Raw genomic sequence first — 27,812 nt, forward strand, 5'->3', positions numbered from 1 at the left:
CTAACATAAATATGCTACAACTGAGAAACAGGAGCCAACATTAACTCAAAAGGACCTATTAGACCATAGATGTATGTTACAAAAACACAAAGTAAATATATTCATACTTAATATTATAATTAGTTTGAATATTAATAGCAAATATTATATACATAGAATCATTCGTTTGACTTATAATTCCTGTTTTAATATACCCAGTGAGTTTGCCAAAAGTTAAATTCGATAATGATATTAAAATAGTGTGTAACTGGTTATGTCATATTACAAACTTCACTTATTCGTTTTCCGTTCCGTTCCATTTTAGACAGCTGTTTTCAAAATGATTCTTAATTTAAATTATTGAATGGCGTAACGCTAGAAAGGATTCCTATACTACATAGGTTCCACTTTATTCATTAATTAACTGTAAATTATTATTTAATATTATATTTTATAGGCAACAATTATTATATATTATTCTTTGTAATCACCAACGTATAAGAACAATATTTTTAATCCCTAATATGTATCTAAAGAATATTATTAGTATACTACTTAGCTAAAACAATCAATAGGCTATAGAATTTAAAAAATCCAATATTTACTCGTATGTATGCATACGACACCTACAATAATGTCATTTTGTTTAAAAACTTCTTTACTAATTTTTTTTTACTAAAAACTTTTATAATTTTTACATTGATTTTGATGACTTTACATACATTCTATAAGATTTATAGAATATAGAATAAGATATAATAGGTAGATATACCACTCTACAATTTGAGTATTGATATATTCCAATTACGTGAGAGTGAGTTAGGTCGACGTAGTTTTGTATATTTTATGAGTGTCTAATTAGTTCATTCAGATGTACTTCCATTTTCTCATATTACCTTGTTTTTTTTATTAAAACATTGTTGACACTTATTTTTTGTGACATAATATAGTGAACGCTTTAAATTTATTATTTGCCATATTCGGTATAAATGAAATAAATAAATTTGATTTTGAATCATCAAAAGGCCATTGGCTGTTTAACCTATATCTACATTATATAATATGTAACAATTAATTATTATATCCCATCTACGGCGTTTACCCAGAATATATAGATATACCTTACCAACCAGTTGTATGAACATTAAAAATTGTTTATATACTGTTGTTTGAAAGCCGTATCAAAATTGTTTTCAAATATTTAATATGTTCTGAAACATATAATACCACGTCTATGGATTTTTGTTTTCCGATGATGATAGAAACATTGTTCATAATGCTTCAAATACACTCTATGACGATCGGTCATATATATGTCGAAAAACCCGTTTCTTATGTTAGCGTCCTGTGTCACACGGTGTCACAGAGTGTACATACGATGTCATAGCTCCCATACAATATGTATGTATAATATGTCGGAATGGCATAGATTTGATCATAAACACTAAAACGCTTTTAGCATATATGTGCCCGATCGTCATATAGTCTATTTGAACCCTAATACACACACATAATAATATGTTCTTGGTCTGAATTGCGATTAAAATTCTGTAAGTAGGGAATAAAACGACGAAAATATATTTTAAAAAATCTGGAAATGGTTTGGTTCTTTAAATTTAACATAGGATCCCTGCTACAACTTCCTTTCAAAAAAATATTGCAATCTATATGTATATATATAATTTTATTGTTGAATAAATGCCACCCCTTCATGTTATATTCAGCCAACATTAAATTTATGAAATCAGCAAATATTTTTTTCACGACGGTGGTATATTAATGTCATATGTGTTTATAATAATTATGATATATTTATCTTGGTTTGACTTTTTTGAGAACGTAATTATATCTTTCCTTCTGGTGTTTATTAGTCCCCATATAAAGAAATTTTTATACGAGTTTTATCGTACTAACAAATCAATTCACTATTTTTTTAAATAAACCGATTATTCTTTAGCTATAAATACAAGCTACTCGATACCTACCTTTATATATTCTATAGTATGGAGTGGTACTTGCAATGTGGTTGGTAATTTAAAGATAAATAAAATAAAACATTATTATTATATATGTAACTATTTATAACATATTTTTAATATAATAATAAACTTAACAGGATATTGTGTTATATTAAAATTGAAAATATTATTTATAATTGAATACTTAAAATTAACTAGTTTTATAGAATTAAGACACGTTATAACATTATTACATTGTTTTAAAAGATATTTGTTTACATATTATTATTTATAATCATTAATATAGGTACATAATAAAAGGTTATAACCTAATTTTTAATCTGAAGATTCATGTCGAATTTATGCTCTTATATAATAATGATATGGCTCGATCTAACAAAGTTGTAAAAGTGTTTGCAAAGAAAATCTCCAAAAATAAACTTTTCAATCCTGCTTTGTTAGTGACATCCTCTGGAAAATTTTCAACTTGATTCTATGTTAAATATTGCGAAAGGAAGAACAATTTTCACTCTGTAAAATCCATAATTTGAATAAAAACTTTGTCATCTCGAAGTTGTTGGGGATGGAGAGGAAACTTTTTTTGATTTATTTAATGTAGCCAAAAATGTAATTACTTAACTTGGAATGATCAGCTAAAGATGTAGCTAAATAATTTTTACACGCTTATGCTTAAAAGATTTCATTACGGTATTATGAATCCGAACAAAACTCTCGACTAGTTCGTTTTGAAACAATTTCATTCGAATTAAATATTTATTGCAACGAATAATATTTTATATGAATACCTACAATCTATTTTTATTACAATTGAAGACAAACTATTTTATTAAATCCTAATTAAATAATTTTTCTTTTATCATTATTGCCAAGATAATTTTTGTAATTATTATACCTTTGAAGTGTTACTATCATCAAAAGTATTTTGTTTTGAATTTAATATAAAATCAGATATACTATGTATCGTCTCTGTTCTGGCAGAACACACTAACTGGAGAATACTAGTTTTGAGTAATTTGACTTTGAAGTTGTTAAAATGTTTGAAATGGTCTATCATGTGAGTTTATTAAGTAATCGTAAAAAGAATGACTTTAAAATAAATACTGTTTATTTATTAAGAAGGTTTGCAGATGGTAAAATTTGAAATAAGGAACAATTTGGTATTACTAACTCAATATGTCTTCTGCCAGAATAGTGACGGTATTATCATTTTATTTTGTATAATAATTATTATTATTCAGTCATTCGGTCTTAACTTTTGATCAAATACACATGCAATAAAAATTTTATATGTTGGTTCCAAGCTTTTTTGATAATTAGATAATATTTTTGTTAACTTAATTTTTTTCCGACCATGTCCGATCCTTATCCATGAGCCTTCACGGAGTGGAGGTTTGTATTAACAGATTTTTTTTACGAGAAATGGATGTTAGCCACATGCTCAACCTATTTGGTCCATACTCATACATAAATTGATAAACAATATGTGTACTTGCCAGACACAGAATTTACACCTGGGACCCACGATGCTATGGGCTGACGTTTAAGCCGCGCGGCCATCGTAGACGTCATCATCCATCGTATTCCATATTGTGCGTGTATGTTGTTGTCTATGGTTTATTTTTTATATTATATTCTGCGTTCTGCCGCTATATAAAAATAGAGGTGTAATGCTGAATTATTTTGAATTGACTAGGTGTTAATAACCAATTCTATATCAAGTAAATTACACTCTAGCTAGGTAACGTAACAATATTTATAATCAGCATTGTCAATTTTAATTCTGTCTCTCTTCGTGGGTATATTTACAATCTGTCTATATACCAACAAATAGATATTCATTTTCATTTTAACACAAATGTAACTTGTAACTCGCAAGATAAGTGTGATACTTCATGATGCTGTGTCTCGTGTGATTAATCTAGTTGATGGTTCCATAAAGCTTGATAAAATATTTTCTGATTTATTTATTGTGTGTGAACCTAATAGAAAGATTAAAATTCTGTTTGTTTTTATTATTCTACTTTCATATTACATAATAAACTACTTTATTTTCATTCCCTTATGTTATAAGTTATAAGTATTGTTCTCAGTAATTAAATTCGTTTTTTAATCTATTTCGTGAATTGACTAACAGCAGCTGTAGTTCTATCATAACGGTTTTATGTAGGTACATATTGCTCGCAATAATCTTGATGAAATTTGATTGGATATCTTAGGTTTCATTATTAAAGGCAATAATTGAGTGTAACTGGATAAATATTTGCGATTTGTTTTGACAGCCACCATTATATTTATAAGACAACATATTTTTGAGTTTAAACTAAACGCTGTGAAATAAAGTCCGTCTCACTTGGCGTTGAGTCGATTACTTCAAGCTCACTAATCGATATTAATAAATAGATACAATTTTTGTTAAAAACTATATAATTTATTTTTTAAAATATCAAAGTGACTGGGTTAATTGTGTTTGAATAAGCTGAACATAATATATTCGCACATGCAGTATATTGACTGCCGGCGTAGTCAATTGCCCAGAAATATTAGAAAACAATATGAGATTACGAGGTAATATTTTTGATTCCATACACGAGATTTGCACCTATGGTTTCAGAGTCGGATATTCTACATACTCTACCATGAAAGAATTTGATATGGGTAAATATGGAAATACCTAAACGAAAATATGGAAATCCGAATAATAATATAAAAAAAATGATTTTTTGGTATCTCAGTCATGCCATACAAAATAAAATATTATATATAGGTAAAAGATTTCTCCTTTAATATAAAAAAAAATATCTGTGAAAAATATCAGGACGCAGAAGAAGGCATCCATGCTGAAAAATCGAAGGGACTGGTTTGAACATAACTCAATCGATTTATTCCGCGCAGTGGTGTCCAAAGTCAAGAAAGGCGTGATGATCTCCAACCTCCGGTAAGCGAAAGTAAAATCAAAAGAAACACAAATAATAAAACGTAATAAATAATGACGTTGAAAGTTTCTCGGAAACAGATCTGTAATTTACAACGATAAGTCTGAAATATTATTGTAAATTAATAATTCTTCGGCACCATTTATCATATTATATTTTGACAGATTATCACTTGTGACAAATTACACTTGATCACTAAGCTTTTAAACAATCGTTACTTATTATACTTTGAAATTTGGATATAATATCTATTAATAACTTATTTATTACTGTATCTTGTGTACTTTCTTTGTCATTAATTATACATTTAAACAATAGTATATTTGTATCACAGTATTTTTTTTCAATAACTTTTATATAAATTTTGTTATTACCTACAAATCAGTATACTATTTATTAACTATCTGATTTATGCAAAACTTATTAGAAATATAATCAGCCCACGAAATCTTCATGCAAATTTTAAGATCTTTGTATGCCCTAAGGCTAGGTATACAGGCTCCAACCCATGCTGAAATTTAAACTTTATTTATTTTTAATGCATATTTTAGCGTTTGAATATAGTGACATCTTACAAGTGTTTTTATTTCTATTAAAAGTAATTGCAATATGCCATAAACGCCTCTCAACTTCTTCTGATTCAAGTTCACCCGATTGGTTTGCAGGGCGTATACTATATGCATATGAAACAAACGACTACATCCAAAAAACTCCAAGTAACCTAGTTAAATTCTTGACAATTGTTGCGACTAATTAATGACATTCAACGACTTTCCAAATTAACCTAAATTTTATTCTTATTTTAGTGGCTTTTCATTATACTGTTTAATAATATTTTTCTTAACAATTGAGGATTTCGGTTGATAACTACCATTAATTAAAATTAATCAATATACATATTGAGTTCCTAATAACCCTTCATTATAAAAAAAATATTTTTAACTCTATGCAACTTAAGTAATGATTATTATAATATTTTAGTAGTTAAAGTATAAAGTATAGTTAAATTTATTCGATTTATTTTTAAACAGAGAATTTCTTAAAATTGTAATTAATTATTATTCACACCTTCAAAATAGTTTAGCCCTCTTATTTTTTTTAGTATAAATATTTGTATTATTTTATATTCTTTATCAGTTGATAATGTCCTTTTAAAAGGGATGAAACTAGTCCAGAATAACTAGCTTTATTGATGATTATATCTACAAAAACAAATTTAAAAATAATTCCTTTTATACTATTAAAACTCATTTGCTGCTGACTAGATAATGACTTTTCAATTACCAACTGTAAAATGCACGTTAATTACATCGATCGGCCGCCTGGTCATTACGCGCCAGGTGCGTCTTCAGCGTCCAAAGTATTAAATATGTTTTATGTATCTTAGAGTACTACGACTAAATGACTAGATGTAAAATAATAATGTTTTATTAAAAAATGCGAAGTATCCATGAAAATGAGAATGTGATAAAATTTAATTGAAAATAAAAATGCAAATAAGGAAATTTTATTATGAACCCTGTAAAAAATGTGCAAAACTAAGATGCAGGCCATCGTGATATATGGAATATCTACTGACCATCATCCTCCTGGTAGACCTTTTAAGGAAAGAGTCAACTATGAAAAAATCAGGTGGCCTATAACTAAGTAAATGATGATATTTTGAAGAACACACTTACATCATGCGGAAAAGCTACTTTGTTGATTTTTTTAACACTTTTACTTCGATTTCAATATACAACATGATTAGGTATTCGAAAGGTAAACGATATTTTAATTTTCTTATTATGCAAACCCCTTACAAATTTTATATTTTGCGTACACCGATAACGTAGCAGAAAATCAAGCTTATATCGGTAATAAGAATAATTATTCAAAATAGCAAAAATCATATTATAATATGTGCGAAAAATATTATATTTTTCGTAAAAGCTATACTTAACTGATTTATAAAGTATGTTCAGAATTAACGGTTTAAAATAGTGTAAATTGTTTATTCCAAACTTTTTTTATAAACCATTTGAAATAATATCATTTTATTATTCAAAAAATCGGCAAGATTAACAGATTTAAAGATAATTCTAAAGATACTAATTATAAGCTATGTCTTTAACCATTCAAGTGTGATAAACATTTTATGAATAATGATTGCTTTACAATAATTATTGACCTAAGAATGAGGTAGTGTTTTTTTGAAATACGCCATTTCTTTTGTCATCCCCTAGTGGTAAAGCTACAACATACGGCCGTAGCCATAAATTAACAAACTAAAATTGAAGTAGGGAGTAAGATCATGTTAACGCGCGTGTTTGAACATGTACCTAACCGAATTTTTTTTAATCTTTTTTTAAACGGTACAGAACACGTTGTAATTTAGATGGTTTACAATAACAACACGTATTATACTAATTAAAATAAATGAAAAAAGTAGAGACATGGTATTATTTTATAAATAACTCGTGATCAATGTTCGCAGAGACAAAAAATATATTATAGATACATGGATACTCATCAGTGCGTCCTTTTGTATTCACATATTCAAACACGCGCGTTAACATCAATTTACTCCCTACTTCAATTATAATTTGTCAATTTATGGCTACGGCCGTATGTTGTAGCTTAACCACTGGGGAATGCCAAAAGAAATGGCGTATTTCAAAAAATCACTACCTTATTCTTAGGTCAATAATTATTGTAAAGCAATCATTATTCGTAGAATGTTTATCATAATTGATTGGTCAAAGACATAGTTTTTATAATGAGTATCTTTAAAATTATCTTCAAATGTGTTAATCTTGCCCATTTTTGAATAATAAAATGCTTAATTCTTGTTAAATTTGGGATCACAGAGATTATCAATATAATTTTTATCGTAAATATTCTACTTAAATTATCTCGTCATAAATTATACTATTGGTTTTATAAATGCGTTTAAAAATTAATAAATGTAAAAAAATCTCAACACCACTGCACAGTTATGTACCGAAATATGACTTTATTCTAAAACATTAGAGCAAGAGGTTTAAAAGAATATTATTTTATGTAATGAAAATACTTTATGTAGTCATCAAATGTTTATAATAAATATAAAGGATAATAAGGCTTTAAAATTATACAAATAGATTTTCTACAACGTTTAAGTGTGTCCAGGATCATGCTTTTAAAATAGAAAAAAGCTCCATTTTGACCCACGCTGAGCACGTCCGCCCTTAATGCATAATATTATGACATGGACAGAAATACTTTGCGCACTTCCCATATTATTGATATACCCATTAGTCTCTTCTCATGTAGTATTGACCAGCGCAACCAGGGAACTCAGAAATAATGGGAACTGAAATACATAACGGGTAAGGCGATAGCAGGCAACTGACTCGAGTAAGGAAGAATCCGTGTTAAACTTACATTCGTGTCAAGAATACGTTTTACGTCGAATACTGAAAACTGCTCTCGGTTTATGCATTTACGCTCATTTAATGTTAGTGTATTACACACACTATTGCACGTGCATAATGCGTGCTTCATTTTCGTAGGACACTCACACATTCAAAAGCCTGCCTCAATTTGCGGCGTATTGAATATAGCCTATCGGTTCTGTATTTATTATCTGTTCTGTGCGCAACGATATATAAGTTAAACAAGAAAAACTACCTACTCAACTGCAAGCTATTTTCAATGAACGTTTTACTTATTTTTAGTTATTATTGGGACGTTTTCAGAACTGATTTAACGGAACTTTTCAATTGCTGGATGACATCATTATCATTGTTAGCTCTACAATTAAATATTGGTGTGCATATTGACCATCTTTACGATACTTTACTGTGCTCTCTACTACGGCTCTCCAATTAAGTCCAGTCTAAGTGTAATTGCACATCTGTTTTAGCACTTAGACCATTTTAATTTCGGGTTTCTAATGATTCTTCAACATCGTATAGACAGATTGAGAATATCAGCAATTTTTTTGTTAATTTATGTGAAACAAAGAGGATCGACGCTTTCGAGGTGTGGTGTCGATAGAGAAGGTTCAGCGTTCCATGGACGGCCAGGCTACCTGACTACCTGCAAGAGATAAGTTCTCAAATTATTCGGTCGCATAATAATAAGTAATCTGACCGATATCACTAATGGCGTCGAAGGGAGGAGATCGCGAGAGCGTTCGATTTATATATCGAATTGTTATGTCCCTCAGGGAAGAAGGCAAAATAATCAAGTGACTTGTGTTGAAAGGAACGGTGGTATGATGGTATTTTTCTTCCTTTGTCTCCTTACCAAAGACTGGACTCATGTGCATCTCCTGAGTAGTATTCACAACTGTTACGTTTAAAGACCGTCGTTTTGAAGGTATTTTTGAGGTGATTTACCTTCAAGGATGTATTTAGACTAGATAGCGAGTAAATTACCGGGAAACAATAAAACTTTCACGAAAGTTGAAACATTAAAGTTTATTCAACGGAAATGCAAGTACATATTATTATACAGCGGACAAGATATACTCGTTATAAATAATTAAAAATAATAGACAAAGGCGCGAGGTGCATGGCCCTTTTTATACGTGTTGGTGATAGCATATTAATTAGTATGTTGACTTTTTGTTTATGATATCCGGGCGTGGATCCATATTACTATGACCGTTTGCTGGCCCACAGTTGTGTTTATTAGGTTTTAATAATTCTATAGGTATGGCATCATAATACATGGCTATTGTTTATTAGCCCTTATTAACTTGCAAAGTTTGGTAGGTATAACATACTCTGAAGCTTGGGACGTCATATGACAGAACGATACCATTATCTTTGTCTCTCTAAATTTGACGTCATTAATTTTAAATTTGGTCTGCCACGGTATACCTACTTCTGGAAATGAGAAGCTTGGAGAAGTAACGAGTGATTAATTTAGACAGATTACCATGTGATTACAAAATAATAAATAAATGCCATTTGTAAAAGCTTTCAAACTACTTGTATATATTATAAAAGACTTTAATGACAGTACCTAGTACATTTATTTACTCGTACCCATATTATCAGTTACAACTTTCTCATAAATATTTCTCGGAAACCTTTTGCAGAGATTCTTCGTACATTCAACAACAAAATTCATATATAATATAAATAGCACTCAATATAAAGTAGTAAGCTTCCTTGTATTCAATTTTAATCTTAAATTTCTATTTTGAGCTTTAATAAGCTTATTTTATTAGATGACCTAGCTAAATTTGAGTAAATGATAGTAGGTACCCGTGCCATAATATTTCTCGGTAAACATTATACCAGCACCCACAAGAACTTTAGAAAAGGAAATATAAATGTAAGTAGAAAATTTTATATTACTGCACAAGTATATTCATATTAAGGATCGTAAATATATATAAAATATATTAATACAATTTATAAAACTGTCTGTTTATTTAACCTGAAATGTAACTTTAGCGTCTAAACAGGGTATTCTACCAGTGATCAGGTATGTATAGAATAGTTATCAATGTAACCAAGGTGTCAAATAGAGTATGGTGTCATGATGAGTAGAGCAAGGTAGACATCCATCCCTTAAAAATACAGAAAGCATTGTGTTAAACGAGATATAAAAACATGAAATATGATCACAGCAGGGGGGTTTGGGTTGAAATCCCGAAGGCTGAAATCCCGAATGCTGAAATCCCGAATGGCCAAAATCCCGAAAGCTAAATCCCGACAGCTGAAATCCCGAAGGCCGAAATCCCGAATACCGAAATCCCGAACGCTGAAATCACGAAAAAGAGAGACAAAAAACCATTTTTTTGGTGGAAAAATGGGTTCTTGTCTGTCTTTTAAAATTTGCGCAATTCAAGATAAGTGTTAAGACTCCGCAAATTTTTACAGGAGAGACAAAAACCGATTTTTTCAACAAAAAAATGGTTTTTGTCTCTCTTGTAAAATTTGCGCAATTCAAGATAAGTGTTAAGATTGCGCAATTATTACTGTTTGTATTTTTTTATTTTTCGGGATTCCGGCCATTCGGGATTTCAGCATTTGGGATTTCAGCATTCGGGATGTCGGCTTTCGGGATTTAGGCTTTTGGGATTTCGGCCATTTGGGATTTCGGCCATTCGGGATTTCAGCATTCGGGATTTCGTCCGGCACCCCACAGTAGGCATAGCACTAAAGACTTAGGCCCGTTTCAGACGGGACACTGGTGTCGCGCTCGATATAATATAGGAGGGATTTGTATTTGAATAAAGGGGCCTTTGCATTATGTTTATGAACGCCGCAGAGCTAATGAGTCAACGCGTGTCCGGTATACTTTTCCGTCGGCCACTACATTTTCAAGCTTCCGATACACTTGTTTTTATTACCACAGCCAGTTTTGTGTTCTAATTTATTACGCGAAATTATGTATCGATTTATTAGCTCTGGGGCGTTCATAAACATAATAAAAAGGTCCTTTTATTCGAATACAAACGCCCCCTATATTATATCGAGCGCGACACCGGTATCCCGTCTGAAACTGGCCTTACAATATACCTAAACCAATTTGCATTAAATCAGACAAGAGTATGCAACGTAGACGTCGTAAAGTTGACGGCATGTTCAAGAAAATAACTGCTGAACAATCTAACACAGTTATACAGTAGTACTTAACAATTACATGACCGTCCAAAAACACACTGGAATGAACTCATTAAATACCACGGAATGATCAAAAAAGAGACCGATTATCAAAGTTGGAGATACAATTACCCAATTTCACAGATGCCACACACTGTCGAAGTAACTGAATAAATGTTGTCATTCGGCAGTGGATCGATCCTCCTGTATGATGATAATCAAGATTTAACAGTAATATCATTCACACAATAATAAAATGATTATATTATATTATAATATTATGTTAGCTAGCTTTTATCCAGATGAATAGATGCATTAAATGTATAATGAAGATATCTGTTATTGCGTTACTGGACATACAATTTTAATTTTTAATATTATGGAAATAAACTATATTCTTGATACGGAGTCGCATTATACTGAAAATATGAGTAATAATTGGTTTATCCTGAGCGGTATAATGCAATAGATCATTAATGATCTCCATTTACGATGGATGCTGTATTTTTCTCATCATTAATCCCTTGTGAGTACACGAACTGAGAAGAACTTACTTTAGCCAAGCGTCTTACAATTTGAGTTATGGTCCCCGAGGTAAAAAGGTGTACCCCTATAAATTAATTTGCCCATAAATAAACTGAAGTTTTAATTAAAAATCTCCGGCCTTGATCAAAGCCTGCGTAGGGACATTCCCGGAGGATTATTAATAATATCTAAGCAGTCATCAGGACTTCTTAATTTTTTCGTTTTACTTAATCTTTCAAGGGATGATGCTTGAAATAAGAAAATTGGTAAAAATCAATTTCCTCGAGCAGATGAAAAATATATCTATCAGAAGCAGGTGTTTTCAATTTATTTTCTTCAACAAAAGCTCTCACTTTTCGGATTGCTAAGATTAATAATGTGCAGAGTAACTATGTAAGTAGGTAATAGATTTATGTGAAATATAAAATTTCATTTTTTATAAAATAAATTATATTTCAACGCAAAAATTGCGATTTATAACAAATTTCACTTAAATAAATGATCTTGTACAAAGAGTTGTAAATAATATTTAACTTTATATAAGTATGTATATTATTAATCGTTACCATAATATAACTGAACAATGACATTTTTTATAGCTAGAATAATAAAAATGAAATAGAAATAAATGTATTTCAATTTATAATATTGATTGTGTACACTGGTTTGACACAATATACTAGAATTTAAAAAATATTTAGGTGTATTTAAAGAATAAATAATTAAATGTTATGTAAACGAATCATATTATATATTATAAACAATGCGAATATCACCAATATTATCAACTGGAGTCAACTCATTATTGAATGAATATCATTCTCTTTTTACTCCTATCACTCCATAAAAATTAAATTAAATTAGTTTATTGATTTCATCCATCAGGTATTTGTCTTCACTGTGTTGCCGTTTGGTGTATTTTAGGTCCAGCAATCGATTATTTGAGTGCTATATCGAGTCCATTCCCATTTAAACATTTCGCGGAAAATATAATATATTATAAGTCACAAAAAATACTGATAATAAAATATCTAATAAATTATAACACAATCAATTAACTTGTAAATAATGCTTAAATATAAAATAAACGTTTATTTGTCTTCTTTTAATAACTAATATTAAACTGTATGTTATATTTATATAAGTTGAAAAACAGTGGTTGGGTGTATTTAGTATAATTTTTTTCATGCGGCATTATGGTATCAAATAAACTTAATATATTATTATGAAATTCTGCCAGTTATTTTACTCACCTTACTTTGAAGTACAAAATTTTAATGCGAAGGGTTATTTTTTGGAAAAAAATATTAAAATTCCCGTTCTTTTGATTACACAATTTGCCTTTTAACCATTTCAGATAGCAAAAATAGACGGTTTCTTCGTTATCTAGCATTATTTGTGTTTCTCAAACGGTCTTTTTATCTTATCTGGCTGTTACGTAGTCTGCACATTTGCAAAAATAAAATATTACTCGATGAACAAAGCATCGTCTGTTGTCTTAAGCTACAAAGTTACCTACATTATACATACACCATACGTGGCTACAGAACCTTTCTGATAAGGCTTTTGTGATGAAAAAGAGAAGTTTACGACTTACCCCTCGATTAAGTTTCCAAGGTTTGTTTAAGCAATGCAAACTCCTTGAATATTACTGAAGTGAAAATAGTATGGTGATGGTGATAATATTATCACAATCTTTTATCAATTAGTTTATGGAAAATTTAAACATTAAAAAGAGAAAAAAAAACATATTGCTTTATATTAATAGATAGTATTATAAATATTTACAGGAGAAACAGTGTTTTGTATAAAATATGTGTTTTAAATTAGTATGAGTTTTTTCACATGTCCAAGCTATATTTAGGTATTCATCTTACAGAAATTAAAAAAAAAAAACCTCAAGAAATGACTATCATCAAGATTTTTTTTCTTTTTGATGCTACAACCCAATGTCTTTAGGTTTAATTCAATACAATTCTATCATATTGAGGTCAGCTAAGTTTTTCTTTGTCCTCCAGTTTCCTGAATATCAGTTTCTTCTTGAATCTAAGGCTGTCCAATTTGATGGACTGTAGGATGTACAGGTTCTTGTACAAAGCATACCTACTGCTTACTATTAATTGTATTTCTGTCTTCACCCCAACTGCGTTTCATTTATGGGTCTCACAATACCGCAGAGCATACTCCATTTGAATAATCCCAACAACACTTTCTTCATATTTTTGATCATGCACTAGATATACGAGCCATCCATGACAACAATTTAAATTTCGACCCCAGATATAATGAAGTAGTAAACATAAAAACGTTGTTGTATGTGTCTGTCCAGGGTCCTCGGAATACAATCATATATAAAATATATTTTGCTTTTCTCCTTATTAAATAATTTACTATAAGTCCTAGAGTGCTGGTGCTTTCAACGAGGTTCGCACATACTTATCTGATAGCATTTTTGTTCCGGTCTAAAGTTTAATATGCAATATTTATGTCAGATCTTAACACCCTATCTCCATCCTTGTGATGTGTGCGTGATTGTATATACGTACTATAATATAGTTTCTAGTATTCTTATATTAAAAGAATAAAAACACTAAGCATTGTTTAATGTGATTTATTAAAAATGCGTTATATTCTGATATTATTATAAACCTATGTGTAATTTAGTTTTGAATAAAAAGAAAGTAATATCTACCTAAAAAAACATATTAAATTACTGTTTCCAATTGTTTTATTTATTATAATATGAGATAAGTATAGTAAGTATAATAAAATAATTAATATTTCATTTAAATAATGCTTTAGCAATTAATTTTGGACATTAAATTTAACCCATATCAATGCATTATGTTTTAACGAGCGTTCGAAGATATTATGCCTTTACTTGCTTAGCGATTTATTTGCAAACGAAGTTTCCTCACGTTTCTCTCATAAATATTTTACCAGATCACAATTTCTCGCAGTTCCGGTGGCGTGAACAAAGAAATTTTATTTCACCAATTTTCAGACAAAGCGGAAGATCATCCCGAGTTGATTAAAATGAACGAAATATGTAATCATAATTTATCATGTTTTTTTCATTATACGAACATAATTTCTTTACTAAATTCAGGTTATTATTCAAACAGAAAATTTTAATTAGAATGTTTCATCAACGTTGTTATTTTAAATGGAGAATACTAATTGGCTGAGGAGCTTTGATTTTAAAATAAAGTTTTTAAAGTAATTAAAAAATAATTACATTTAATTTTAAAAAAAAATATGTATGTAAAGACAGTAGGTAATAGCGTATCAAAGGAATATCAGGTAGGTAATTAAAAAGTTTATTTTAACAAAACAAAAACAAGAATGTCTTATTATAAAATAATATAATGTAAATACGCACAAAAAAAACATAACTAACTTAATTTAGTGTCTCTTATTTGCAACACAACGTTTTTCCATCAAATAACAACAGCAAAAAAATATATTATCAGGAGAGTTTTTTTTTATATTAATTAATGACATGTCCGATTTTTATATCATGGGCTACCACAGACTGAATGTTGTGTTGACAGATATTCCGATACTAGGAAAACAGCAATTTTAAGGTTTTGAGTTAATAATGACAATCGATGAAGAAAGGTATTTTCTTTATAATTCAATAAAAAAAAATCAAAAATCTCTATAACGGGTCATAAAATCGAATAACCCTTTATGGGATTAATCATTGATTTATTTAATTATAAACGGGAATGTCCGGGAAATTTCATTATATGTTGCTAAGTTAATTTTAACTAAATAAAAAATAAACACATTTACTTCAAACATCAAGGCTTTAAAGTTAACATTGAAATTAGAATCTGAGTAAAATTTTCAAACGCCATCATCTTAGAACAATGTATTTTGAGTCGTTTCCCTATGTAACTAGGGTATCGATTTGTTTTTAGGATAAATTTGTGTTAGCCACTTGCCCGACCTGTTTTGTCCATGCTCTGGTCCAAAATGACATGACAATTTTCAAGACCCAGGATTTGACCCCGGCAGCGACGACATTATAAGCTGACGCGGTAACTGAGTGGCCATCGATTGTGGCATTTTTAATGCCATATCAAAAAAATCTACACACAATAAAAAAAAACGTTTGAGTCATTATGCTGCTCGATCTTTTATTGTTATATTTTAATGGTCATCCATAAAATATATATTTTTTTTAAATCATTGTTGTTCTATAACAGAAAATAAAGCCATACGGCAAACCATATAAATATAGGTACTATCCGTTAATAATACATTATCTTAAATTATTCGCTTGTCAGACGTGCATATTTTACATATGTACCTATAGTACCTATTTATGTATTATGTTCTACAAAACTTTACATAAGATATTGAAATTGACAAGTAATTTTGGAAAAAATGCCTTTTTTGTGGTTTCTATTCTCCATTTTATATATGTTTACCGGTAATTTCATATATTGATAGCAAATATGTTGTAATTATATATAAGATGAAAACTTTTTTTAAAAACTTTAACAAAAATCAATAAAGCAATAATATTTTTAAAAAAAGTTTACAATTCTCAATTGATATGCAATAGACAACCCATAATATTTTGATGTTTGAAATGTTCTAGAAAAATTAGTGGCAGGGGCAAACTAGTATTTAATTGAGAAAAATTATCGTCACTTTTTTTAAAAATACATATTTTATTTAGTGTTTCGGAAATCCAAATGTAGCTGACGTGAACTATGTTTTTTTTTTGATTCCTCAAGAATCATTACTTTGTAGTTACAAAATTTTGACATACAGACATCGATCAGCTTACGTTATGTTACTTGTATTCGCTACTATGGCGAATTTATCATTTTGAAGTCTCTGAGCGTGTGTTCCAGATATCTTAATTTTATTAATCTTCATAAAAGCGCTGCCGTACGTACTTGCGGCAAGACTGATAGCTGTCTCCTCCCAAGAGAAAACTTAATCGCCAGCAACTAACCGTTAAGGGTTCAACCGTTTTACAAGTGTTTGAACGTTACATAATTTGACCGTCATTTGTATCCGGATCGGTGACTCAAGGTTTTCCTTAAACTCGTCTTATGTTTGACAAACCCAAAATCTAATTCCATGTCAATAATATATATACTTACCTACTCAGTATCAAAGACATAGTGTATATGTAAAATATTTGACTAGAGTGTTCAGAGTATAAACTTACTTCATCCAAAGATTAAGCAAACTTATTTTCGTATCTTGTACGTATACTAATTTTGAATAGGAACTTAATGTAGCAATCAATATTATCATTTAAATAAATTGTTAGTTAAGACTTGTATAAATGAACTTACACATTTTAAAATAATCTAATTATTTTTTCCCAAAAACTATTATTATATAATAACTGATAAAAAACTATCATAAAAATTGTGTCAAATTTTTTAAAATATAATATATATCAATAATCAAATAATATATTATATTAACGTTATTTTAATCAACCTGCTAAAAAATCGAATTCAACAGTGTGTATGACTAACGAAGTTAGTTTCTATTTTTATTTACAACGTTTTTCTAAGGTCGTATTCTTATTTGTCCGGTGATTGTTAGTCCGGTACAAATCTTGCAATCGATGTTTAAATAACTTCCGACTAGCTAGACATTTGAAACTTTTAGAATATATCAGAACATGATGCCAATGCATTTTTTTAATACTTTTAGCCATCTTTAAGGGGGGACATGCTCGTCGAAGGTCAAAATTGAGTTTTTATTGTATTTTCAAACCATGATCCTGGACACTCGTTAAACGTTGTAGATAATCTATTTATATAATTTTGAAGCCTTATTATCCTTTATGGTTATTTTAAACATTCGATGACTGCATGAAGTATTTTTGTTACATAAAATAGTATTCTTTTAAACCTCTCGCTCTAATGTTTTAGAATATAGTCATATTTCGGTACATAACTGTGCAGTGGTGTTAAGATTTTTTACATTTATTAATTTTTAAACGCATTTATAAAACCATTAGCATAATTTATTACGAGATAATTTTTGTAAAATATTCACGATAAAAAATTATATTGATAATCTCTGTGATCCCAAATTTGACAAGAATTAGACATTTTATTATTCAAAAAATCGGCAATATTAACACATTTGAAGATGATTCTAAAGATACTTTTTATAAGCTATGTTTTTGACCATTCAAGTGTGATAAACATCTTATGAATAATGATTGCTTTATAATAATTATTGACCTAAGAATAAGGTAGTGTTTTTTTGAAATACGCCATTTCTTTTGTCATTCCCTAGTAGTTAAGCTACAACATACGGCCGTAGCCATAAATTGACAAACTCTTATTAAAGTAGGGAGTAAAATTATGTTAACGCGCGTGTTTGAACATGTACCTAACTGAATTTTTTTAAATTTTTTTTTAAACGGTACATGTTTAAAATTATATAAATAGATTATCTACAACGTTTAAGGAGTGTCCAGGATCATGGTTTGAAAATACAATAAAAACTCAATTTTGACCTTCGACGAGCATGTCCCCCCTTAAGCAGAATTGAATTAATTTTTGTTAATTCTATTTTATATGAAAAGTTATTTCGATACCATTATTGGTTGCTAGGGGGTCCTAGCAACTAGATTATAAAATAATATATACGTGCGTTACTATGGAAATCAATATGAATGTCAAAATGACATATTAGTATTATTTCTATCAAGTACAATTTTTTTGATCATTTAAGCTAGTCAAGTCAAGTTTATATGATTCAACAAAAAATTTAAAAACGTTGTATATAAAAAGTTCTTTTTATCTTGTAATTATTTTCATTATTATCAACGTGCCTGCATAATTAATTTTATAAATTTGATCATTTTAAAATAATGATTTTTAATATTAAATTTATAAATTTCGTAATTGGTAATATTATTAAATACTAAAATGAAAACAAAAGTCCCGGCCAAAATACATTAAATATACTATTATGTATGCATCCAAATAATAATAGTGTATAATATTCTTGTGGCTACGGTAATTTATTTGAAAATTTGCAAACTCAATGCGGTGCAAACATTGCAATCAAATTAAATGTAGTTTGACACGTCACGAACTTTACTCAAAACAGCATTCCATAAGACCACGTCTCCCTACGAATTATGAAACAAAAATCTTTCAAATGTTTGTGAATAGGTTCTACACATTTTATTAAACAATGTTTAATACAATTGATTACGAATACACGAACATTGGCATGTCATTCAATTTTATAGTTCAATTAGAAGTTCAATATCAATGTATTTTTTCCACTATGCTATTAATACGATCCATTTGTCGATTATTGTCGATACATAGTCAAAATCGACTATATTATATTATTTGCAAAAATTTACAGAAAAGGAAAAAAGTACGTTACAGTAGTTACGGATGACTACGTCTCATAAGATGGAAAATTATATTATTTTGTTAACGCAATTTCAGAACATCATTAATTGTAAAACATAATTCTACACAATATTTATTTAAAAAAAAAACACTGATTTTATTTGTATAAATATGTACATAAATCGCATTTCCGTTTTTATTTAACTCAATCGCCTAATAAATTAATAACACGTACATAGTAGCTTTTGAAGAACGATGTGTAAACTTATTTTAAATGCGCAATAACGATTATAATATTATGCTTTGCTAAAAGAATAATCTATTAAAGAGATGAAGATTTTTTTTTCAATAATATGATAATAAACTTTGCTTTTAATAGTTCCGTTCGTGTCTGTGTTTAAATGTCAACTTTTTTGCATGAAAGATGATCAATCAGTATCTGTTTCTTTTTATGGATATTATGACACGTACTATTATCTTGTAGATATTGACAATACCTTTTCATGTCAGTTGGTATATATAAGTCAAGATATTATGAGAACGTTCAATTTCACAAAGTAAGTTTTGACAGATGAATGATTCACGTCACAGGATAATATTTTTCGCTTGAGACATATCGTTCTCTCCCTCTTTGGGACAGACGAAGGTTATCCCATTCCAAAGTTTAATATTTATGTCGGCGTCTTAAGTGAAGTCTCTTATATTAGCCTTTAATATTCATGCAAATATCAAAAGGAAGTACGATATTTATTTATACGTATACTACAAAAATTCCAATAAGCATGTATCGATTCTCGTAGAAAATTTTTGGGATAGAAAGCAGTCATACGGGAGTGATTAGAAAACCGTGGGTGCTTGACTCTATGGTTCAGTACACAGAACCGATGGTACTTCGCGGTTGGTTTGACCAGCGTATGTTTTTATTTCAATCGTTTACACAACATTATGATAGAACAAAAACGAATTTATAATATACCTATAAGTATGTTTTATTTTACCTTATAGTTAGAATTATATATTTTTAATAATAAAATACCTACGTTTTTTATTTTAATTATTTTATTTTTGATATTATTAGTATATTTTCCTAAAGTTTATGTAATCTTTGAAGTGACAAGGAGGTACGAAAATAACGAGTATTGGCAGCAGTCAATATGGAAACCAAAAACTTTCGATTAGCAAACATGCATGTTGCCAATTATGCTATTCCGGTGACAATTTGATTTATTTTTGATCGTTTTCTATCATTTTGTTTCTAATTTCATTTTCAAGAGGCCAATTCTCGAATAAAAATACCGATTATATTAAAAAACTGATACATAATATAGAAAATACGTTAATCTTATATTAAATTATCATGACCTCTCACACCATAAGCAAAAACTAAAATGAATAAAAAACAATAATTAACACAGTTGACAGTAATTAAATGAAATTACAGTAAACAAATGTTTATAGGATGATATTATAATATGTTAGTATTTATTTTTTATCTTGCTCTGTACCTCTATTATGTCAGGCCTATTGCCCGTAGATTCCTATTGGGTTATATACAATGGATATCATCATCATCATCATCATCAGCCTGAATCTATCCACTGCTGGATGAAGGCCTCTTCAAGTTGCTTCCACTTCTCTCGGTCCTGTGCATTGCGTTGCCACGTACTTCCGCAGAACTTTATCATTTCATCGATCCAGCGGCCTCTAGGTCTACCTTGTGGAAGTTTTGTACTTCTTGGATACCACTGGATGACTAGATGTGTCCAACGATTGTCTCTTCTTCGAGCTTTGTGTCCAGCCCATCTCCATTTAAGGCTTTTAATAAACTCTATTACATCGCAAACCCTTGTCTGCTTCCTTATCCACTCATTCCTCTTTTTGCCCAGCATGCACCTCTCCATACCACGTTGTGCTACTCTAAGTTTCTGGATCTCTCTTTTACTTAGGGTCCATGTTTCACACGCATATGTCATCACGGGAAGCACACACTGGTTGAACACTTTGCGCTTTAGGCACAGTGGAAGGTCACTTTTGAAGACATTATTCAGGCGGCCAAAAGCACTCCAGCCTAGCTTTACTCTGCGAACAATTTCATCAAATATACATCCATCTATAGATACTTGTTGTCCCAGATAGATGTAGCTTTTCACCTGTTCGAGCTGAGTGCCATTGATGAGGATCTCTTTTTGGCCTGCAAAGCAGTTGAACATGACTTTCGTCTTTGTTACATTTATTTTCAAACCTACTTTGTTGCTTACTTCAGCGAGTTCCTGCATTCTGCTTTTTTTACCTACTCAATTTATTAAAAAAAAGTAATTTAGGACATTTATTATAATTAGTACTATTACATTGTTTTAATTATGTAACAATAATATTTTGCTTGTTAATAAATGGAATTTCATTTAAAAAATCATAGTATTTTTTTTAAATAATATAAAGAGACAAAGTGTTTTTTTTTTTTTTTTTAATTTAAGAGATGTTTCTCGCTATGGAAAGGAAATATTTTCCAAGAACTCTAAAGCCTGGAGCAACGGCTCTCAAAAACGAGGAAATTTATAGATTTTTTAGATCGCCTTACAATTTTTGACGGCATACAGACATTTTCATATGTCGTAACACAACCTTTTCTCAAAACCAGATAAAAAAGGTTTCTACGCTAGGGTCCCGATGACGTCACCAATACACCACTCATAAAAACCCGCGGAATGGCTGTACCTTCATAAAGTTTGACATTTTAAAATTAACAAGGGCACAATTCTAAATATAAAATAAACCACGTCAGATTTCTTGGTTAGATAGGGAAAATAATTCTGAATCGAAGAAGAGCCTTACGCTCTTTGTATACACATTACAAACAAAAATATCATCAGCAATATTCATTCATTTAATTATTAGTTTTTAAGAAATTACAAACAAGCTATACTTAATTGATTCTATCAGTGGTGAAGGGTGACTTTTGGAAAGTGGTAGACTGTGAAGATCAGAGAAAAAGAACACATTTTTTATATATATTTACTTGAAATAAGAAGATAATACGATATTACTACTAATGAATTGGTACCCACTAATGACAACGACACACTTATTCGGTAATATTTCAATATCTCACTGACGACATATAGTTGAGCAATGACTTTAAAGTATGCATTTTCCTAAATATTTATCTTATTATCTTTATTTTAAAAAACAATCTATGTTTATTGATTTGCGAAATACCATAGATTTTTTAATTATCTAATTATTAATAATTTTGCGTAAAGCTGCGCTCATAGACAATAATGTTATGCGCAAAAGATTTAGGCTTGTCGATCGGAGCCTAGCATATTACATACAATGTGGTAGACAGACTGAAGTCTCGTGACGTAAAGTTCATATAAAAAACATCAGTATTTCTTGACGAATAATCTGATAAATACGTTAAAGACAGATGGCGCGCTGTGGTATATTTTTTTAAGGTTCAAATAGACTATATGACGATCGGGCACATATATGCTAAAAGCGTTTTAGTGTCTATGATCAAATCTATGCCATTCCGACATTTATACATACATATTGTATGACAGCTATGACATCGTATTTACACTCTGTGACACCTGTGACACAGGACGCCAATATAAGAAACGGGTTTTTCGACATATATATGACCGATCGTCATAGAGTGTATTTAAAGCATTAAACCTTTGACAGATTGTTCTGTTATCTGCATATATTTATAATATATTTCTACATATACGAAAGATGTCATTGCTAAATTTAATTATTTTTAAAGAATATAAAATAATAAAATGATTATATAAATACATCAATATGCAATTAAAAAATATTTTTCCTAAGAATAAGCTTTAAATAATTGCCTAGTATGGAGTCTTTGTCACTGGGTTCATTTTGATACGACCCAATAGACATTTTTTTATGATGATAGTAATGTATAACATATAAACATATATAATTTGGTAATACCTCAGATAACAACCATCAGGAAAAATCTTGAAAAAAAAATGATACCGGATAATATAACCTCCTGCACGATACCTAATTTCAACGAAATTAACCACATCCGAAACTATCTTTATGTACATTCTTTTCGTCTATGACTCAAAAAAATTTATTGTTCTAAGCGCAATATTATCGACACCTTCCGAATACGAAAGACAACCAGCTTTGTTATTTATCAATATCATTATTAATATGATTATTCAAAACATTAGTTTCAAAAATAAGTAATAAATAATGTTTATTCAGTATTTATTAGAAATAATATTTTTACTTAAGGATAGATATCATGAGTAATTTGTGGAATGCTTTTCTTAAAGCTCTATTTATTTTATAATATATACATTTTACTTTAAATCAAACAATACTCAATTATTATTATATTCTATATCGATATCTCACACACATGGCAAATTGTATTTAAATTCATGATATACCTACATCTAATAGATTGAGATAACATCTGTTGGGAAATTTCTTTTAAAAGTACTCAAGATTCACATCAAATTATAAAGCCAATTTAAATAGAGATAGCATTAGGAAAAAAAATCTCACTGAAAGTTAAGAAAATAAATGAAGTGACTGAAAAAGTGTTGAAAACTATAAAGTGCTAAAAATAAAGAAGAACTGCAAGAATATAAGGACGTCGCAGAATATATATAAAAGGTTACTTATAATGTTTCAGTTGCTCCACGTAAGTAATAAAGATGATGTAACATGAACAACAAAAATAATAATTATAATAATCTACGAATAATATTTTTGAAATTTTTAAAATTTTACTAAATTAAATATTATTATAATATTATCAACAAACAATAATTAAAATCAGAATACAAACAGTTAATGATGTTCTGATTATAAATTCCTCATAAATAAACCATGAAGAATAATTAATGCCATTCCTTTTTCAATAATATTTGAATCATCTTTCTACCGGAAATGAAATTCGAAACTAATTAGGTAGCGGAATATTTTGTTTGGGAGTAAATAAAATAAATCATGGCACTTAGTGCTTTATTGTAGGCATATTTATTGCAGACCAATTTTATTTACTAGATTTATTGAAACACCGTGATATCCTAGAGGTAAAATACGGGATACAGAGTGCTACCAATTTAAGATAACAGAAGATTGATAGTTATTGTTTATATTTGAAAGGATTGGCCGTTTCAAAATAATAAAAATGGTAAGTAACCTTTTATATAGTATTTTATTAAACTGTTTTAAATACTTTGCGATATTAACGCAAAAGTTTATGGATATTAAAATTTACAATATGAAATGCCTACATTCACTTGAAATTATTATGACCAAATACATAGAGAATTTAAATTTATTTAAAAAAAACACGAATTTTCTTTACGATATATTTTTCAAAATATTTATTTTATATATTAGAAAATGTATATAAAGTAACTGTGTATTTTTTTTTGTTTACAATAATTTTCTTATTAAATTTACTTGTACCAAAGTAAAAATATGTTCCTAGCGGAAGAGAGGCACAAGCCGGTATTCAAAGCCTCAAAGCCATGGGTCATGGGCTTGAATCTTAAAAACTACTCATATGCACTTATTTAACCTAGAAATAGTAAGGATTTTATTGATTAATAAAATGGTTAACGACCTTTCGTCGTTATTAACATAGCGTCTTCTATATGTAAGCTTATTTGTTTCACTTGGTAACAAAAATGTTTATTTTACTTCATTTACGTGAATAAAATAGTTGTAGAAATCAATTAAATTAACACAATAAAAACCCTAGTATAATCAATCATCATTCTCTAAAAAATCGAATGACTAATATCTTTAGGTAGAGCTTTTCAATTTGTTTGCACTAATTACCACATTAATAATATGCTTATTTGCCTGATTACCTTACATAAAATTAGATGAAATGATATTTACGAAATGATATATACCTAGTAATAAATAAACAAATACATAATATATAAAAAAAATGTTTTTAAAATATAATTAAGTACATCATTTTTATCGTGGAGCCGGAATGCAAAGTCCAGCAACAAAAAACACGCTAAACCTTTTTAATTAAAGATGTCCATAGCTAAGTAGTTTTCAAAAAAGTTTTTAATAATCCAAAAATATTATCGTAAAATACATTTTACATTTAAAAATGATAATGACAATATTTATTAAAAATAAACTTCATTTTTTTTTTAATTATTCAAAACCTTTTTATTTCTTTTTCAGTAAAGATATTGTGGCTTGTACTAAAGACACAGTAGATACTACGTAGGTAAGTGAAATTTCGATAATCTATCATATAATAATATTATATATATATTTCTCTATTGAATATTCTTTATTTTTTATGTATATTATACATTAAAAATGAAATAAAAAAATATGAGTTATTAAAAATGGAATTATAATATTAACCTTTTCAATGTGCGACAAAATTGAAATATTTCCCAAAAATACATCAATCTCAAATAATGGTACTATCAAAAATGGGTTAGCCGTACGATAAACAACATCATGAAACACCACATCACTGTCAAGCGATGGGGTATTATGAAAACCGCATAGTTACGAGTGACATTGGTCGGTGCATGAAAACTAACACTTGCCATTATAGAAGGAGAATATGTACATAAACCCAAAAGATCTTAAAAGTAATGTTTTAAAAGAAAAATCACTGTTCGGATCAACAGTGATTGTATTGATACCATACAAGAACAAAATTTTGACTATATAGTACTCGTAGAGGGGGTCATTCATTCTTCTTGTATTATAAAACAGTGAATGGCGAGCTCCACAACTTACATTATTTTTATATAGTTAATTTAATTATTAGGTGTCATCATCATTGTCGACCTGCTTATTATATATGTATATGTACTTTTATGTACGTATAATCCATATTACACTGTTGCTTATGTTTGTTATTCAAAGGAATAGTTATCTGTATAAATAAATGATTTTACGTTTGCAACACAGCTTAGACAAATAAATCTAGTAATGACGCTTGTACAATGATTACTTGCAAATAAGCGATTATTTAAGTGAATTGTATTTGAATTAGATCGATTTTTGTGAAATAGAGTAGACGGAGGGATTTCAGGCAGTATTCTTTTGATGATGGGACTCTTGGAGCACTTCTGGATGTCGGGTCACTCACTTGCACACTTTTTATGTTTATGGTTGGGATAAAATAGTTTATTCCTAGTACTGTAAAACAACCAAATTTTTTTTACAAATTTTTAGAATTATTCATCTAAATAACTAATAGTTTTTCATAATTCCAACTTTCATGATTTATCTTAAAATTAATTATGGAATTGACTGATTGAATGATTCAAATAGTGTGTTGAAATGCTTGTGATTTTTGACAGATAATGAATAATATTATGATATTCAATTAAAATTCTTAGAATATTGATAAGTGAGTTGGGTGAACGTTATTTGTATATATATTGTAAAATAATCTACTTAGTTCAATTGGTCTAATACTTAGTACTTTTTTATTTCTCCTTTGACTGCAACCTACTATCATATCACATCATCTCTTCTGGGTCCATATGCGTTGTTCTGTCTCACTGTAGAATTCAGTTAATAAAATATTGCATTGATTTTCTCTGTTATCCCTAATATTGGGTCACATTTAAGACCTTCAACCTTCTCATAGACATCTGCAATTAATCTCAACTGTACCCTGTATTATTCAAAATGTTGGGCATTATATATTATCACTATGTGTACAATGTCCTTTTGATTGCAGAATTGCGAATCTTTCCATCCCATGAAACCATCTTATTATTTATCTTAAAACCCTGTTTTTATTAACATATATTGAAACGCTTAATTTTTTGTATTTCATGTCATATTGTGAACGTTTTGAGTTTGTTATTAATATTCGCCGTCCAGTGACATCCCGTGGGGGTAGGCAGATTGAGCATCGTTTGGGGGTAGCAGTTACTTGAAGGGCGGAAAATCGAGGAGAATCATTTTGAATATATAGAAATAGGTACCTAGTAATAACAAAAATAATATCTTTAACTTTAAAAAAATCAGCTCACTGATTTTGTCTTGTTCGCGATATATGGTTTACTTCCGTTGCCCTTCGACGTTCTCGGTGACCAGAAACAACACGTGCAGATTTGCGATTAATTTGTCTGATATTTTGTCAGTAATATATCCATACAACACATTTCTTAGAATAGGACTCATGAAAGGATGATAAAAATTGAAGCGGCTTTTTGTCCTTTCCTAGGGGCGGTATTTTATCTAGGGACGTCACTGTCACCGTCTGTATAATAAATTCAAGTTTCCTAATAACTTAATATGCGGTGCTCAATAATTGTTTTTTTATTCTTCTTTATTTGGAAGCAATTGAGCTCTTCTCTGAATGGAAGGCTATTCTGCTTTACAATGGTTTACAAAAGTATACATACATTTTTTTAACGACAGGCATAAAAAGTTACATTA

At 29.2% G+C, this 27,812-nt stretch overlaps 1 protein-coding gene across 2 annotated transcripts in view; it reads left to right on the forward strand.

Moving 5' to 3' along the window:
- Positions 1 to 27,812, forward strand: part of LOC147068399 (uncharacterized) — a 394,033-nt gene that overhangs the window by 50,780 nt on the left and 315,441 nt on the right. The window contains exon 2 of one of the 2 annotated variants that reach the window (XM_085952496.1): positions 25,575 to 25,620. The exons of the other annotated variant lie outside the window; for it this stretch is intronic. The gene's annotated coding sequence lies outside the window, so the exon portion shown is untranslated. The remainder of the gene's footprint in view (positions 1 to 25,574; positions 25,621 to 27,812) is intronic. 2 annotated transcript variants of the gene reach the window in all.

Source organism: Rhyacophila brunnea, unplaced genomic scaffold (assembly GCF_057557595.1).
Source record: "Rhyacophila brunnea isolate RB1 unplaced genomic scaffold, BYU_Rbru_1.0 scaffold_3, whole genome shotgun sequence".
NCBI lineage: Eukaryota > Metazoa > Arthropoda > Insecta > Trichoptera > Rhyacophilidae > Rhyacophila > Rhyacophila brunnea.